This window comes from Triplophysa dalaica, chromosome 2 (assembly GCF_015846415.1).
Source record: "Triplophysa dalaica isolate WHDGS20190420 chromosome 2, ASM1584641v1, whole genome shotgun sequence".
Lineage (NCBI taxonomy): Eukaryota > Metazoa > Chordata > Actinopteri > Cypriniformes > Nemacheilidae > Triplophysa > Triplophysa dalaica.
The window spans coordinates 25,735,226-25,749,907 of record NC_079543.1 but is presented as its reverse complement, the minus strand read 5'-3'; the positions used below and the strand labels follow the sequence as shown (position 1 = coordinate 25,749,907).

At 33.9% G+C, this 14,682-nt stretch overlaps 1 long non-coding RNA gene across 1 annotated transcript; it reads left to right on the top strand.

Moving 5' to 3' along the window:
• The first annotated feature begins 269 nt into the window (after window positions 1-269).
• On the top strand, window positions 270-2,733 carry LOC130414630 (uncharacterized). Its single transcript, XR_008905631.1, has 3 exons — window positions 270-665; window positions 1,311-1,993; window positions 2,232-2,733. It is a non-coding gene; the product is annotated as an uncharacterized LOC130414630 (long non-coding RNA).
• The last annotated feature ends 11,949 nt before the right edge of the window (window positions 2,734-14,682 follow it).

Genomic DNA, 14,682 nt, shown 5'->3' with positions numbered 1-14,682 from the left:
GTCCCTGGCCTAAAATAGTCGCGGTAGGACGGCATAAACCGGTAAAAATATGTGACATATAACATTTCCTAAAAATGCATTGAGATACATTTGTACATGTCAACAGATCTCTATGGGTTGCATGTATGATTGTTACTTTGACTTTAGCTACGTGTAATTATATAAATATTGAAGCGGTTGAAAGGGCGTCCTCTTGTGACGTCCTCTACACGTGCATTTTTAGTCCATCGTGACCCTTTGTAAAGTTCTTATGAAATAACCAAAATAAATTGTGCTTACCTTGCATAATACTGCAATGATTCATTTGAGTGCCCAATTAGTTATAAAAATGTTGTGATAGACGTCCGTTGACGTTACACGTCAAACAACACCCATTGCAAAAAGCAGGAAATCTTTTTTTTAAATACACGATCATTTGTATTCATCTTAGTTAAATGACACATTTACATATATAATGTTATAATATCTGCTTTCACAATTTAAAGTGGATGATTGCCAAAACTGTGCTGTCAAAATCGGTGATTCATACTCCACTCCAGTTGGTGGCGGTAATGCGCCTTCAGTTGATTTACCATCAGCAATAAACTCTAAAGAAGAAGAAGACTCGGGAATGGCGGTGTGGTTTATTTCGAAAAGTGACGGAGTTATACAAATACTACTGTTGGGTAAGTGCATTTTGTTTAGTTTTATTAATGTGGTTGAGTCTTACTTGTTGGACACGAAGGAACTGAAAGAAATGTTGCGCACATTGTGAACTGCCATGTAGTTTGTGTTTGGCTGAAATTAGCTAGCAGGCTAAAAGGTAGTTTAAAGTTACGCTAGTTTCTACACTTGAACTGTGCTGTGTAACGTTAATGCTTCTTGCTAGGATATTGATAGCAAAATCATTAATCCCCCAAACTGCTAACTCGTTCCCTGCCACAGTTATCTTGTCATTTAAAAATCAACCGTTCACTGCCAAAGACAAGTTATTATTCATTACAGAAAATGTATTGTGAGCCATCAAAGTTTAGAGAACATGTTAAAAAACGCTGAAGCTGGCTCAGAACTTTTTTTGTAAAGGCTGGCGGGTAAAGAGCTAACGTTGGCTGTGTTTTGTGTCAGTTACAATTAACATTAAGTTGAGTAATTTCATGCAACTACAGGAACAATGTGTAAATAAATCAGGGGTTCCAAACCTTCTTCCTTTGGGACATCCGCCCTAATTGTTTGTATTAAACACAAAATGTGACAGCAAGTGTCACATTCAGTTTAGAAGTAGTCATGTGTCCAGGTGTGTGTACATATTAATGAACAGATTTTTCTTTCAGGATTCCAAAGGAAAATTTTCCATGCTTTTCGGTTTTAAAGATGAACTTCAGTGAATATCTGGCATTCTGGAACATGGCAAGTCTACATCTTCTATTAAGAGATTGCATTGTGACAAAGAATGTGTGTGTTTGTGCGGATGTAGTTTGTGTTTGTTTGTTTTTCTCTATCTCTTTCTCTGTGTAGATACAAATATTTGGGTAGTAAACAAAAGAACCATAGTGACAGCAACAAATCTGAAAACAAAACTGTAATTTTTCTGAGGTGAAGTAATCCGGAGTCATTTATTTCACAGAATCACGTTAAATGCATTTATGGTGAAATTCATTATGAGGGGTGGTGGTCAACTTAAAAAGAAGCCATTCAAAGCTATACTATGTAATTCAAGGTAATTTTGGCCTTATGACATTGCAAAAATCTCTTGTTCCTTGTCTATTTTTTCATTTATGTAATTTTTATTTTCTCTATTTAGTGGACTTCTCTGTAAGAACATCAGGTTTTACCAGAAATACCACTTTTACAAAGTTTACAGGGTCTTTCTCAAGGGCACCGCTAATCTAACATATATTCTTTGTCACAATCTAGACTCTTCATAGAAGATGAAGACTTGCCATGATCAAGAATACCAGCTATTTGCTGAAGTTCATCTTTCAAAACGAACAGCATGGAGTACAGTACTCATCAGGTGCTTTTGCTACCCTTAAATAAATTTATTCTAGTGTTATTAGTAACTTTTATTGACATTCGGTTATTCTAGAGAAGAATAAAGTGTAACACATGTTAATTACAATCTTGTATGTATTTTAAATTTAGTTGTGGGATAATCTGACATTTTCTAAATAAATTAATGTAATTTACCTCAAATTTTGCCTTTGATCTTTTTTCTACTTTTTTTAATATTCATATTCTTTTCTCTCACTCAGATGCTGTGAACAGGTGTAGCCCAAATGCAACAGATTCAGACTTTGATGCAGCAATGGCGGAACACATGAAGCACACTGGGGTTGATGGATACTTGTTTTATGGCTGGTTTAACAGTAATACAAGACTGTTAGGAAATAATTTGGTAGTGCCATAGCTCTGACTTCCATGCATCAATGGTGGAACACATGAATCACACTCCTGGCAGAGCCGGTGGTCGGGGACCAAGAAAATGAGTAAACATTTTGAAAAAAATGGACTAAAGTAGTGTCATATGTTTTTGTAATACTGTACTTTTGTCATTTTCATGTTTGATTAATGGCTGCTAAACATCAATGTTAAACTCCATTGCTTTCGAGATTCTACTGTTTTTATTTTCTTGTTTGAATAGTAGCTGTCAAACAAATGGAAGACCATTCAAAAATGTGATGTTCACTATAAAATATGCTGTGCTAAATTAAAACACTAAATTTTGCCTAAATCCACAAATAAAGTGTTATTGTTTGTGATGTGCACGTGATTGAAACGTTTTATAGACGTTCAGGTCAGACCGGAGTAGTTTAAAACAGTTTAAAACTTCAGGGCACAAACTTCAAGCTGTGTATGAACTTAATACATTTGAGACTTTTACATTAACATAATTTCTATATAAAATTGAAACTTGGTCCAAATGCACAAAAGTGAAAACATTACATTTACTTAATTTTCTTCTTTGTAATTTGTTATTAAAACATCAAAGTCACAAAGCAACATGCAGCATGACATCGGCATGCCATTGCCTGACCTTAACTTAAACACAGACTCCACTCTTCAGCATAGTGGTGACCCACAAAACATTAAATATCAGAAAAAAGAGAGAAAATACAAATTCCGTAGTTTTTACGGTAAAATACCGGCAGCTGTGGTTGCCAGCAAGCTACCGTAAAATTACGGGAACATCCTGTTTTTATTCATCCAATCAATTCACAGTGGAAAACATGAGCCACACCTACTATTCGTCTTTGAAATACGTCAGAATACTGAAGACGATCATCATCACTTCTGCTTCACAGGGACTGCAGCATAACATCCATGACTTGATGCTTTATTGGTGTATTCAAAGTCACCGTTTTTGTGATCACTGTTTGCTTTAGTTGGGGTCTTTCAGCCGTCATACACAAATTACCATTTTTCATTGGGCTGCGATGACATTGTTTTATATAAAACATAGTTTTGTAGCGAATGACAACAAGAGAAAATGTGATTAGACTTTTTCAAATGGTAATTACGACGTTGTTTATTTACTTTTTTTGTTTGTTTCAAACGTCTAAATGAATTTACATTAAAAATTCACATTTCCAGAAACAATCAATATAAAAGTTGAATTTTTGAAACGTCAAAAGATTTACATTTGGTCTTTGACTCACACATCAAGAATCAGTGTATGAATCTCAACAGTGGTGACTAACAATTGAAAATCTTACAGCCGCAATGCATGCTGGGAGTCATTGATGAGTTTTGTGCTTTGATAATACCCAGAATGCATTGCGTTTCTCTTTAGAGGGTTTTTCTGTTGTCACCATTGTTGAGACAAACTGTTATTTTCTTGATGTGTGCTAGAACATTTATTATGTGTCACATGTGCTGTCAAAGACTTTCATTGTGTTATTTAATTTCATGCAATATCATAAATTATGATAACAAATAACTTTAAAGAACTACCTAAACTCTCAACCATGTATTTACTCTCCAACCTAAAGAAGTTATTAGTTAGCTTTGTCCGAGCTTTTACCCACCTGTTTCGGTCTATGTTTCAACACACAGATATCAAAACTGGGTTAAGACTTCTTCACATGTAAAGCAAAGGGTCAAGATCCCAACTAAAGCAAACACTCATCACCATTATGGTGACTCAATAAAACCATTAACATGTAAACTTGTGTTCATTCTCAATTAGAACTTTTGTAGACGTGCAACAGAAATAAAGTGACAGTGGTGTCTGTAAGTGAAGGTGATAAAAGTGTTTGTGGAGTTAAAAAAAATCCTTGTGAAAACTATGGAATTTCACTGTTCAATTCCCAGAGAATTTGACTGTGTTTTTCCGTATTTTTACGGACGTTTTTTGACAACAGTTTTCTCTGTGAAAACTACAGAATTTCACTGTTAATTTCACAACCACTTTAACAGGGTTTTTCCGTAAAAACGTTGGATTTTTGCTGTTAATTTTACAGACAATTTTACAGTGTTTTTCCGTATTTTTTACGGATGCTTTCTGATAACAGGTTTTTTGTGTGAAAACAACAGAATTTTACCGTAAACTTCACGGGCATTTTTTACAATGTACTATAGAAACATGGCTGGGCAATTTGATATATCACATGTAAGGGTGTGCCCGCGGTGTATATACATAAAATGGCTCATTGTAAGGTAATATAAATATTTCGTTTAATTTTGTAAGGTATTTCTTCGCCACTCACAACATAGTTTTGTATTATATATTACATTGTGGTAAATACATCCTTCAAAATGCTACACACTGTACCTTTAAGGCAGCTTTCCTGTAGGTCAGTGGTAAGAACATTGTGTTAACACAAGGTGTGGGTTCGATTCCATAGGCAAATACCTATGTAAAATGTATAGGATAAAGCAATGTAAGTCACGTCTACCAAATGTGTAAATGAAAATGTAAAGTAAATGTAAAATGTTCTGTAACCAGAACTTCCCACTCTGCAACTGCAGTGTCTCAATTTTGCCAGGTTTGGTTAACTTTGTGCTTTTATTTTTATACTATGTTGATAATCTTTGCTTATAAAGAAATGTCTTTGTATGCACATTCTATGATTTTAATTGATGTTGTACCTGACGGGCATAATCAATTTTTATTATTGATTTATTAAGAAATCTTCAGAGTGTTATTACCGGTAGATTGGAAGGAGCCTATTTTGTTACCTCAAAATCGATATGTCAGGATAGGATGGACTAGTTTATACTAGGATTCATATTATAAGTGGGGCATCACATGTTACAGATTTCCACCTATATCAACTGGCTTAGCAAGTTGCATGATCGTGACTAAAACAACTATTGTTATGTTTCTGAGCAAGCATGTAGCGGCCATACTTAATGATATTAGCTTACCCGGCAAACTCTGACTAAAGATCAGAACTGACAGTTTTGTGTTTGTGAGATCCATGAACCCGGTCGGCGTGAGACTGTGCGACTACAGGTCCCAATCAAAAGAATAACTAGAAAAAATATATAATAAAGTATGAAATTTACAGATAAATTAACTGTGATCAACGAATACATTTGAAACGTCAAATCAGTTATTTCATATTGTAAAGTCATTGTTTTCAAGTCACAAGTATATATATTTCAGATTTTCCTGGCCAATACATGCATGCTGTCACGTGTAGCAGGCAGAAATAGCCAAACAAAGGATTTCCAAAAACAGAGACTTTAATATAAAACAAACAAAAACCAGGAACCAACGATCAGGAGCAAAACACGTCAACATAAATAATACTCGACATGGGACTAAGGAAAACACAGGGCTTAAATACAATGGGAAGACACTCAGGGAAAACAAACCGTTGTGGGACTAATTACCAATGATGAAACATAACTGAAAACTAATTAACTAATAATGAAACTAACCAAGGAAGGAAAAAACCAAACAAAACATTCAACAAACGTGACATTACCCCCCCTTCACAAGGCTCGTCCTCGCGCCAAAACAGTACCAAAGGGGATGGGCGTCCAGCTCAGGGGTTCTGGAGGGCGCCGGCCATTCGGGAGGCCTGGAGGGTGCCGGCTATCCCTCCCATATGCCCCCCCCAAAAAAAATATTTGGGCTCTGGCGGCTGGGCAGCGGGCTCTGGGAAGGCCGGACGTGACCGGCTGGAGATTAATGTATAATTTGTATGAGCTCAAAATAAAATATTATTGAAGGATTTAGGTGAACAAATCGTTCTGAGGCACCTTTAACAACCATTTTTGTGCAAATGTTCCCCCAGAATTGTAAGTTGTTAACATTCTTCCAATTATCTTTCTTTGGCCCAATCACATTTTGCAACTTTTCCGTGTGCAAGCGGGACAGGTCGCGTTTTTGTGTTCATCAGAACTATATACAGTATATACATATACATACATATACAGTCAAAATTGTCATTTTTAGGTGAACTATCCCTTTAGCATTAACAAATCGATCCCACCCCTGTATCAGAGGATGTGCGTGTCACATGATGTTAGCAGGAAGCATCTGTAAAGAATGTGTAATTTATCTAATGTGATATAAGGACATCTACTGGTATTATGGTGTTATGTCAGCTAATCGTCAAGCAGAGATGTTTCGTTTCTGGAAGCTACAGTAAATTAGACTGTAAAAATGACCTGAGGGCTGTTGCATAAAAACAAGATTACGAAATAAGATAGGCTTATTTTGAAAGTCAGACTTTTTGTCGGTCGATTCAATTTCATAAAGCTACCTTAAAATAGTTCAAACTCAGTTATTGCAAAGTCAAAGTGACATTATCACATTAAATGTACTTTAAGATGTATGAATTGCCCATGCATTTTGATTAAAAAGTCAAGAGCCCAACTAAAGTAAACACTGATCACAATCATAGTTTTTTGAAATTTCAAAAATAAAATACTACATAGGTGCATTTACCAGTTTTTGTTTATGTAAAAGCTCTTTTTGACTTCAGTTTTTTTGATGGTAAAAACGTAAACATGCCAATAGCTGTTGCACACAGTTAAAAGATTCTGTTCCTATATCCTTACTCTATATTTTCATCTTTGATGAACCTAAAATTAAATATATATTGTATTTTGTTTTATTGTGAGTTCATGTTATGACCTGCAGGGTGCATGATTGTTCAAAACAATTAAGTAATATTTAGACCAAAGACAACCAAATCACTTTCAGTTTCTGATTCCTGTATGCAGGCAGATGTTGGAAATACTGTCTTCCCTTTTTGTTTATTCTACAGAGAATTTTTTAACTAAAGTAAAAGTGTATAAATAAATAGTTTTAGGTAAATATTACATTAAAAATGCATATAGATATCAACAGATTGATTACACAGTTTAAAGTTGACAACACTGTGCTTTTAATGTAGGCACGTTTTTAAACACGTACATAAATATTAGTAGTATCGTTAGTGCTTTGCATTAGGAAGAGATTTTAAACAAATTCCTCTGCAAAAACGAGGTTTTAATACAACTTCAAGCTGTAAAAACATACCAATAAAAATAATCCAGTTAAAACTATAGTTCTGGGTCAATCCTTCATGACTGATGTAAATGTTCTGGTTAATAAATGTTAAAGTACAGTACTAAAGTATTACAATGACCAAATTTTGTTGGCAAAAACTAAATTCAAGTTTATTCTGTTTTTTCTCTTTGACAAGCATAACACTACCACAATCTCCCACAACACAAGCATGAACAATTATTTAAATAAAGTCATTAAATATGATCACATGATCTCAGTAGATCTCAATTTTCAACCTCACAATAAATTAAGAGTTTGGTTCCAAAATGAGATGACCATGTCTTAAAACATTAAACTCCTGTTTTTTTATTGTGCATTTGAAATAATATCAATCAAACTGCAGTTATTTTGTTTGATTTGAGCCATAGTAACTAAAAAAATACAGCTAAATAATACAATAAAACTCAACAAATGTCTGTTAACATAGTAATACCAAACCATTCAAATATAGATTTGACTACAATAACAATTTCCCACAAAAATACGACTTTAGAACACAAGAGTCAAGATCCCAACTAAAGAAAACATTCACCACAATAATATTTTTTGTTGAGATTTCAATATTTTCTAAACATTATTTACAGATTCAATGTAATTAACATTCACGAATCAACTATTTTTAAAGTTGACTCAATTAGTTTTTCACTATCAGGGATCAGATAGTGAAGATGAAGAAGGATTATCTGCAGTAATTAGCAGATGCACAGTTTGGTGCAGTCTACAGAAAGTGAAAGTATCAGAGGAGAGTCTGCAGTATAAAAGCCCAGCACATCATTGTTTGCTGTCCAGTAAGACCTTCAACATCCTCAGGCTGAGATCTGCATCTCTAACACATAAGAAATCAGAAACACCAGACACCCAAATTACATCTTGGATTATTTTGAGACTAAACCCAGGAGAGCAAAATGTATATTATACAGCGTTTCAAGTTTATTTTAAAGTACTTTAAAGACAGTAAATTTGGTTTGTGAAATGTTTGCAAATAAAATATTAAATTAAATGAAAATGATGCTTTTACTACATTTTCACACTTGCTGAAGTGGCAGAAAAAAAATGTAATTAATATGAACAAAAAAAATCTTGTTGTTCATACTCTCCTTTGCTTCCTCCATCTTTAATCCTTCTAGTAGCATGGCCTTGTGAACTAACAGTACTGTTTAGCATGTTGACAAAATGTTTATATGCTCTACTATGTAAGTCGCTTTGGATAAAAGCGTCTGCTAAATGAATAAATGTAAATGTAAATTAATCAAGCAAAAAAACGTTTTTAAAAATATATTTTCAAAAGAGATTTCTGCTGTTGTATGATATAGAAGGAAATAAAGAAATGGGAAGATCAGGGTCAAAGCCCGCAGAACCTGCAGCACCAAATAACCCATATGAGAAGATCTATAAGTAACATAATGACCATTAATCTTTCTTAAGAGCACCTAACAGATTAAATGATGTTTGACATGATTGTCCTTCTTCTAGAATTTGATAAACCATGGAGGACCTTTAATTGGAAGTAAGTAATATACTTAAATGCTTGGGTCATTGTTGTCATGCATATAAAAATATTGGCAGATCTAATGTAATGATATTTCAAGCAAATATATTATTTATTTAAAGTGCTTTCTGTTGGAGTGTTACCTTATGATCACTATTAAATAAAAATTCCCTTTTTCATCCCCCCAACCCCATACTGTATATAATATATAGTACTTCAGAAAAAAGAAACAAAATCTGTATTTATTTTTTCAATCTCATGTCATTCAAAACCTGCACATACATGACTCTTTATCTGTGCAACCCAAAAGAAGACTCAAGATTCTGGTTGCTGGACCAACAGGAGCAGGAAAGTCCAGCTTCATCAACTCTGTCAATAACGTCTTTCAAGGACGGATCACTGCTGACGCGCCAGCTAATTCATCTTCTGGTGATGGTAGAAGTTTCACTACTACAGTAGGTATTTCTCATCTAATTGTGGCATTACATATAGCCAATTTTAAAACTAAACAAATGTAATGTTAAATCTTAGTATGTTCAATCATGCATGTGAACTTTTCTGAACAACCTAGACGTGTTCTAGTGTTATAAACTGTGTCTGTAATTTATTGTAGGGATTCCTCAAGTGATTGTCATGACCAAAGTGGATGAAGCATGTCCACTGGTGAACAAAGATCTAAAGAAGATGTACTACAGCAAGAAGATCAAACAAAAGGTAGATCATCTATCTATATATAAAACCTATCAATCTATATCAATATCTGAGAATAACACTATTGATTATTTCTAATTATCTTTATTAATTATTTGATTTCTTGATTTGTTCTCTTTCGTTCTAGATGCAGATATGCCATGACAAACTGGGTGTGCCGATGTGCAACATCTTCCCAGTGAAGAACTATCATGATGAGATCGACATTGATGATGATGTTGATGTTCTGATTCTGAAAGCTCTGGATCAGATCGTTTGGCTTGCTGATGATAGATTGTTTAATAGCAGTGATACGCTGTAAAACTGACTCTACAAGTCATTTCTATACACAAATGCATAGTATAATGCAATGTAAGTCGCTTTGGAAAAAAGCATCTGTCAAATGCATAAACTTGTGTTAAATCTCGACTACTGATGAACTGCTGTAACTCATGAAATATATATATTTTTAACGATTTCTGAGTTAATGTAAACATATGTTGGCATATTTTATAAGTACAATAAAACATTATTATAAAATACACTGTAAAAAATGCCAGTGAAGTTTACAGTAAAATACTGTTGTTTTCACACAAAAAAACTGTTATCAGTAAAGCATCCGTAAAAAATACGGAACAACACTGTAAAATTGTCTGAAATTAACAGTGAAATTTTGTAGTTTTCACAAAGAAAAAAGTTGTCAAAAAACGTCCGTAAAAATACGAAAAACACTGTCAAATTCTCTGGGAATTGAACAGTGAAATTCCATAGTTTTCACAAGGAGTTTTTTTTAACTCCACAAACACTTTTATCACCTTCACTTACTGACACCACTGTCACTTTATTTCTGTTGCACGTCTACAAAAGTTCTAATTGAGAATGAACACAAGTTTACATGTTAATGGTTTTATTGAGTCACCATAATGGTGAAGAGTGTTTGCTTTAGTTGGGATCTTGACCCTTTGCTTTACATGTGAAGTAGTCTTTCTCCAGTTTTGATATCTGTGTGTTGAAACGTAGACCGAAACAGGTGGGTAAAAGCTCAGACAAAGCTGACTTTTAACTTCTTTAGGGTGGAGAGTAAATACATAGTTGAATGTTTAGGTAGTGCTTTAAAGTTATTTGTTATCATCATTTATGACATTGCATGAAATTAAAGAATTTACTAAAAGTCTTTGACAGCACATGTGACACATAATAAATGTTCTAGCACACATCAAGAAAATAACAGTTTGTCTCAACAATGGTGACAACAGAAAAAACCATTAAAGATAAACGCAATGCATTCTGGGTATCATCAAAGCACAAAACTCATCAATGACTCCCAGCATGCATTGCGGCTGTAAGATTTTCAATTGTTGTAACCACTGTTGAGATTTATACACTGATTCTTGATGTGTGAGTCAAAGACCAAATGCAAATCTTTTGACTGTTCAAAAATTCAACTTTTATATTGATTGTTTCTGGAAGTTTGAATTTTAAATGTAAATTCATTTAGACGTTTGAAACAAACAAAAAAAGTAATTAAACAACATCGTGGAATTAGCTTTTGAAAAAATGTTATTACATTTTCACTTGTTGTCATTTGCTACAAAAATATGTTTTATATGAAACAATGTCATAGCACCCCACAGAAAAATGTTAATTTAAGTATGACGGCTGAAAGATGCCAACTAAAGCAAACAATGATCACAAAAACGGTGACTTTGAATAAACCAATAAAACATCAAGTCATGGCTGTTATGCTGCAGTCCATGTGACGCAGAAGTGATGATCGTCTTCAGTATTCTGACGTGTTTCAAAGATGAATAGTGGGTGTGGCTCATGTTTTCCACTGTGAATTGATTGGATGAATAAAAACAGGATGTTCCCGTAATTTTACGGTAGCTTGCTGGCAACCACAGCTGCCGGTATTTTTCCGTAAAAACTACAGAATTTGTATTTTCTCTCTTTTTTCTGATATTTAATGTTTTGCGGGTCACCACTATGCTGAAGAGTGGAGTCTGTGTTTAACTAAAGGTCAGGCAATGGCATGCCGATGTCATGCTGCATGTTGCTTTGTTTAAAAGTGACTTTGATGTTTTAATAACAAATTACAAAGAAGAAAATTAAGTAAATGTAATGTTTTCACTTTTGTGCATTTGGACCAAGTTTCAATTTTATATAGAAATTCTGTTAATGTAAAAGTCTCAAATGTATTAAGTTCATACACAGCTTGAAGATTGTGCCCTTAAGTTTTAAACTGCAAAGCTGTTTACGTTCTTTTCCTGTATTTTTACGGAATTTTACTGGCAACCACAGCTGCCGGTATTTTTCCGTAAAATTTACGGAACATTTTTTACAGTGTATATTTTTAGTCATAGCTTGAATTTTCATTTTACACTATTTATCATTGTACCATTTGTTAATGTTTACTGATAAATGTATAGCTTTCTTTTCATGAACTATAATGCACTTTTGTTTTGAAAGACTAAATGTATTCAATAAATTTATAATTTTCAAATCCTTAACAACTGTCCGTGTGTGTACAAATATTTAAACATAACAAACTGACTGTTCAATACTCACATGGTGGGTCTGTCCTGCAGTCTCAATAAATGAAATGAAAGTACCAACCAAAAATATCTTATTTGACTTAATAAGAACTGATAGAAAAGTTTGTTCAACAAACAACCTAAAAATGAGAAATGATGAGTAAACCGAACATGTGTGTAGGGGTGTGTTAATCCAACAGACTTTTTCCATTGTCAAACAAATAATTCTTAATTATGAAAACGGCTTTTGAATTTGTATTATATCTAAAACGGACCTGACTGACAAGACACCATGATGAATAATTTTCATTTGAACACATTTTGAACACACACACTGCCAGTTTTATTGTGTAATTTATGAGTGATTGGAGCACAAACAAGACATATTTAGATATATTTTATATACACTGGGCACTGGTCTTCACCACAGTTATTTTGTCGCTGAGAAATACCAAAACAGTATTAAGAAGATATGTCCTGGCCCGTGTCATACCTGAGGACCAAATTTGGGCATGTTCCGCCTCGTTACTATGACAACAATGTAGATTGAGTTTTGCAAAGGGAAGCAGGTCAGGGTGACCATTATGTAATTGAGGTGGACAAGAAAAAACTAAACAGTATCAAAAAGACTTGTACCGGCCCCAATCATGCCTGAGGTCCAAATTTGGGCATGTTCCGCTCCGTTGCTATGACTACAATCTTCAAACAGGTCATGATAACCTTGTGCTGAGCAGGTGCTGAGTGAGGATTATATAAAAACTCACAAAGATTTATTTTTATTCATTCATTTATACCTAAAAAGTATTCAGAAGTATTCATATGAACAGTAGGAATGTAAGTTGACAAATGTGTATCAGTGGAAACATCTGAAAACACATTTAACTAAAAATAATTGCATTCGAATTAGTTTGTGATGATGATTTAATGATTTGATGTTATAATCTGTATATCTGTTGAATGATTATTCACATAAATGCACTTTATGTCAATTTAAGCAAGTTTAGAGCACATTTTGAGCACTTGTAACAATGTAAAATCCAGTGATGTTTCTGAGGCCGAAAACCCAGAGGCCTGAAAGTTTGTGACATGTTGTTCTCTCACAACCTTGGGTACTTTTCCAGTGTTTATTGGGCATGATCCAGCAGTTTTTGATGACTACTATTTAAATTTTGCCCACTGAATTTAAATATGTTTTGAAAATAATAAAAATAACGAACGAACCACCGTTAGATACGTAACTCGTTGCCTACGAAATAAACGTGACAGATCAAAAGCATTGGATGATGAAAATAAGAGATAACGTGAATTTACCTGATTGGTTTTTGAGGAGTACTCCTCTTAGAAGTTTTGTTATAACAGTAGGCTGGAAGGCAGTGGATTAAGCACTTTGTTTAATTCTAACAAATAAAGTTAACTCTTTGACGTCTGAGAGATTTTTCGAACGGCAAAATCAACTTTTGACACATCACTTTCAGTTTAATTTTTAAGGATATAAGGAAACCTACATTAAAACAGAAGAGCCAAGAGCCTGCAAACACGGATCACAATAATTATTGTTTGAGGAAATTTAAAAAATCTTCCACATCAAGAAATTTGCAGAAGTCTGCAGCATTGATGATGTCTTCTGTTTGAGCCCCAGCCAATGCATCAGGTTCTGAGCCCAATATGTCTCTGAAGATAAACCACTTATGATGTGGTATCCTTTGAACAACACACCAAAAATACAGAAGCATTCATGTATTTGGGAGTCCAAAACAGGGGGTGTTATGTAGTTAGACCCACTTAAGTATTTAATGATAGATATATAAACATGTTTAACAGTATATGTTGTAAAATTATATTTTTAATACAAAATGAGTATTTTTTTACATTACAGTTGGCATCGACTTTATCTTCTAGATTGTTTGTTGAAAGTCAGATGATTAAACCACATGTTTCCTGTCTGAAGACTTATCTGTGATTCATCTCAACAAGTGATGGTAGAACCATTATTATATGTTAATTGCATTAAAGCAAATCTATATATTGTTTCTTGTTCTATTGTGAGTTCATGTTATGACCAGCAGGGAGCATGATTGTGCAAAACAAATTACTTTTAGTTTCTGATTACTGTAAATGCAGGAAAACTTCTTCCAGGTCCTTTTTAATACTATAAACAGGGACTTTTTTACTCAAGTAGATGAACAGTGCAATAGTAAATACTTTTAGATGTAGGCCTAAACTGAAAAAATCAGCAACTCTATTAGCACTTTCATCTGACTTTCATTTGCTACGGCATATAAGCTTTTCAGTACAACATCTAGTCAGAGATGAATGATTCTTAATGTGAAAGAGTGTACTTTCCTGTGACTCACTGGTTGGGGCATGGCATCAGGAATGCCAAGTCATGGGTTTATTCCCAGGGGACTTCACACACTATAGTATAATACAATGTCATTCACTTTGGATAATAGCGTCTTGATAATGTATAAATGTTAAACGCA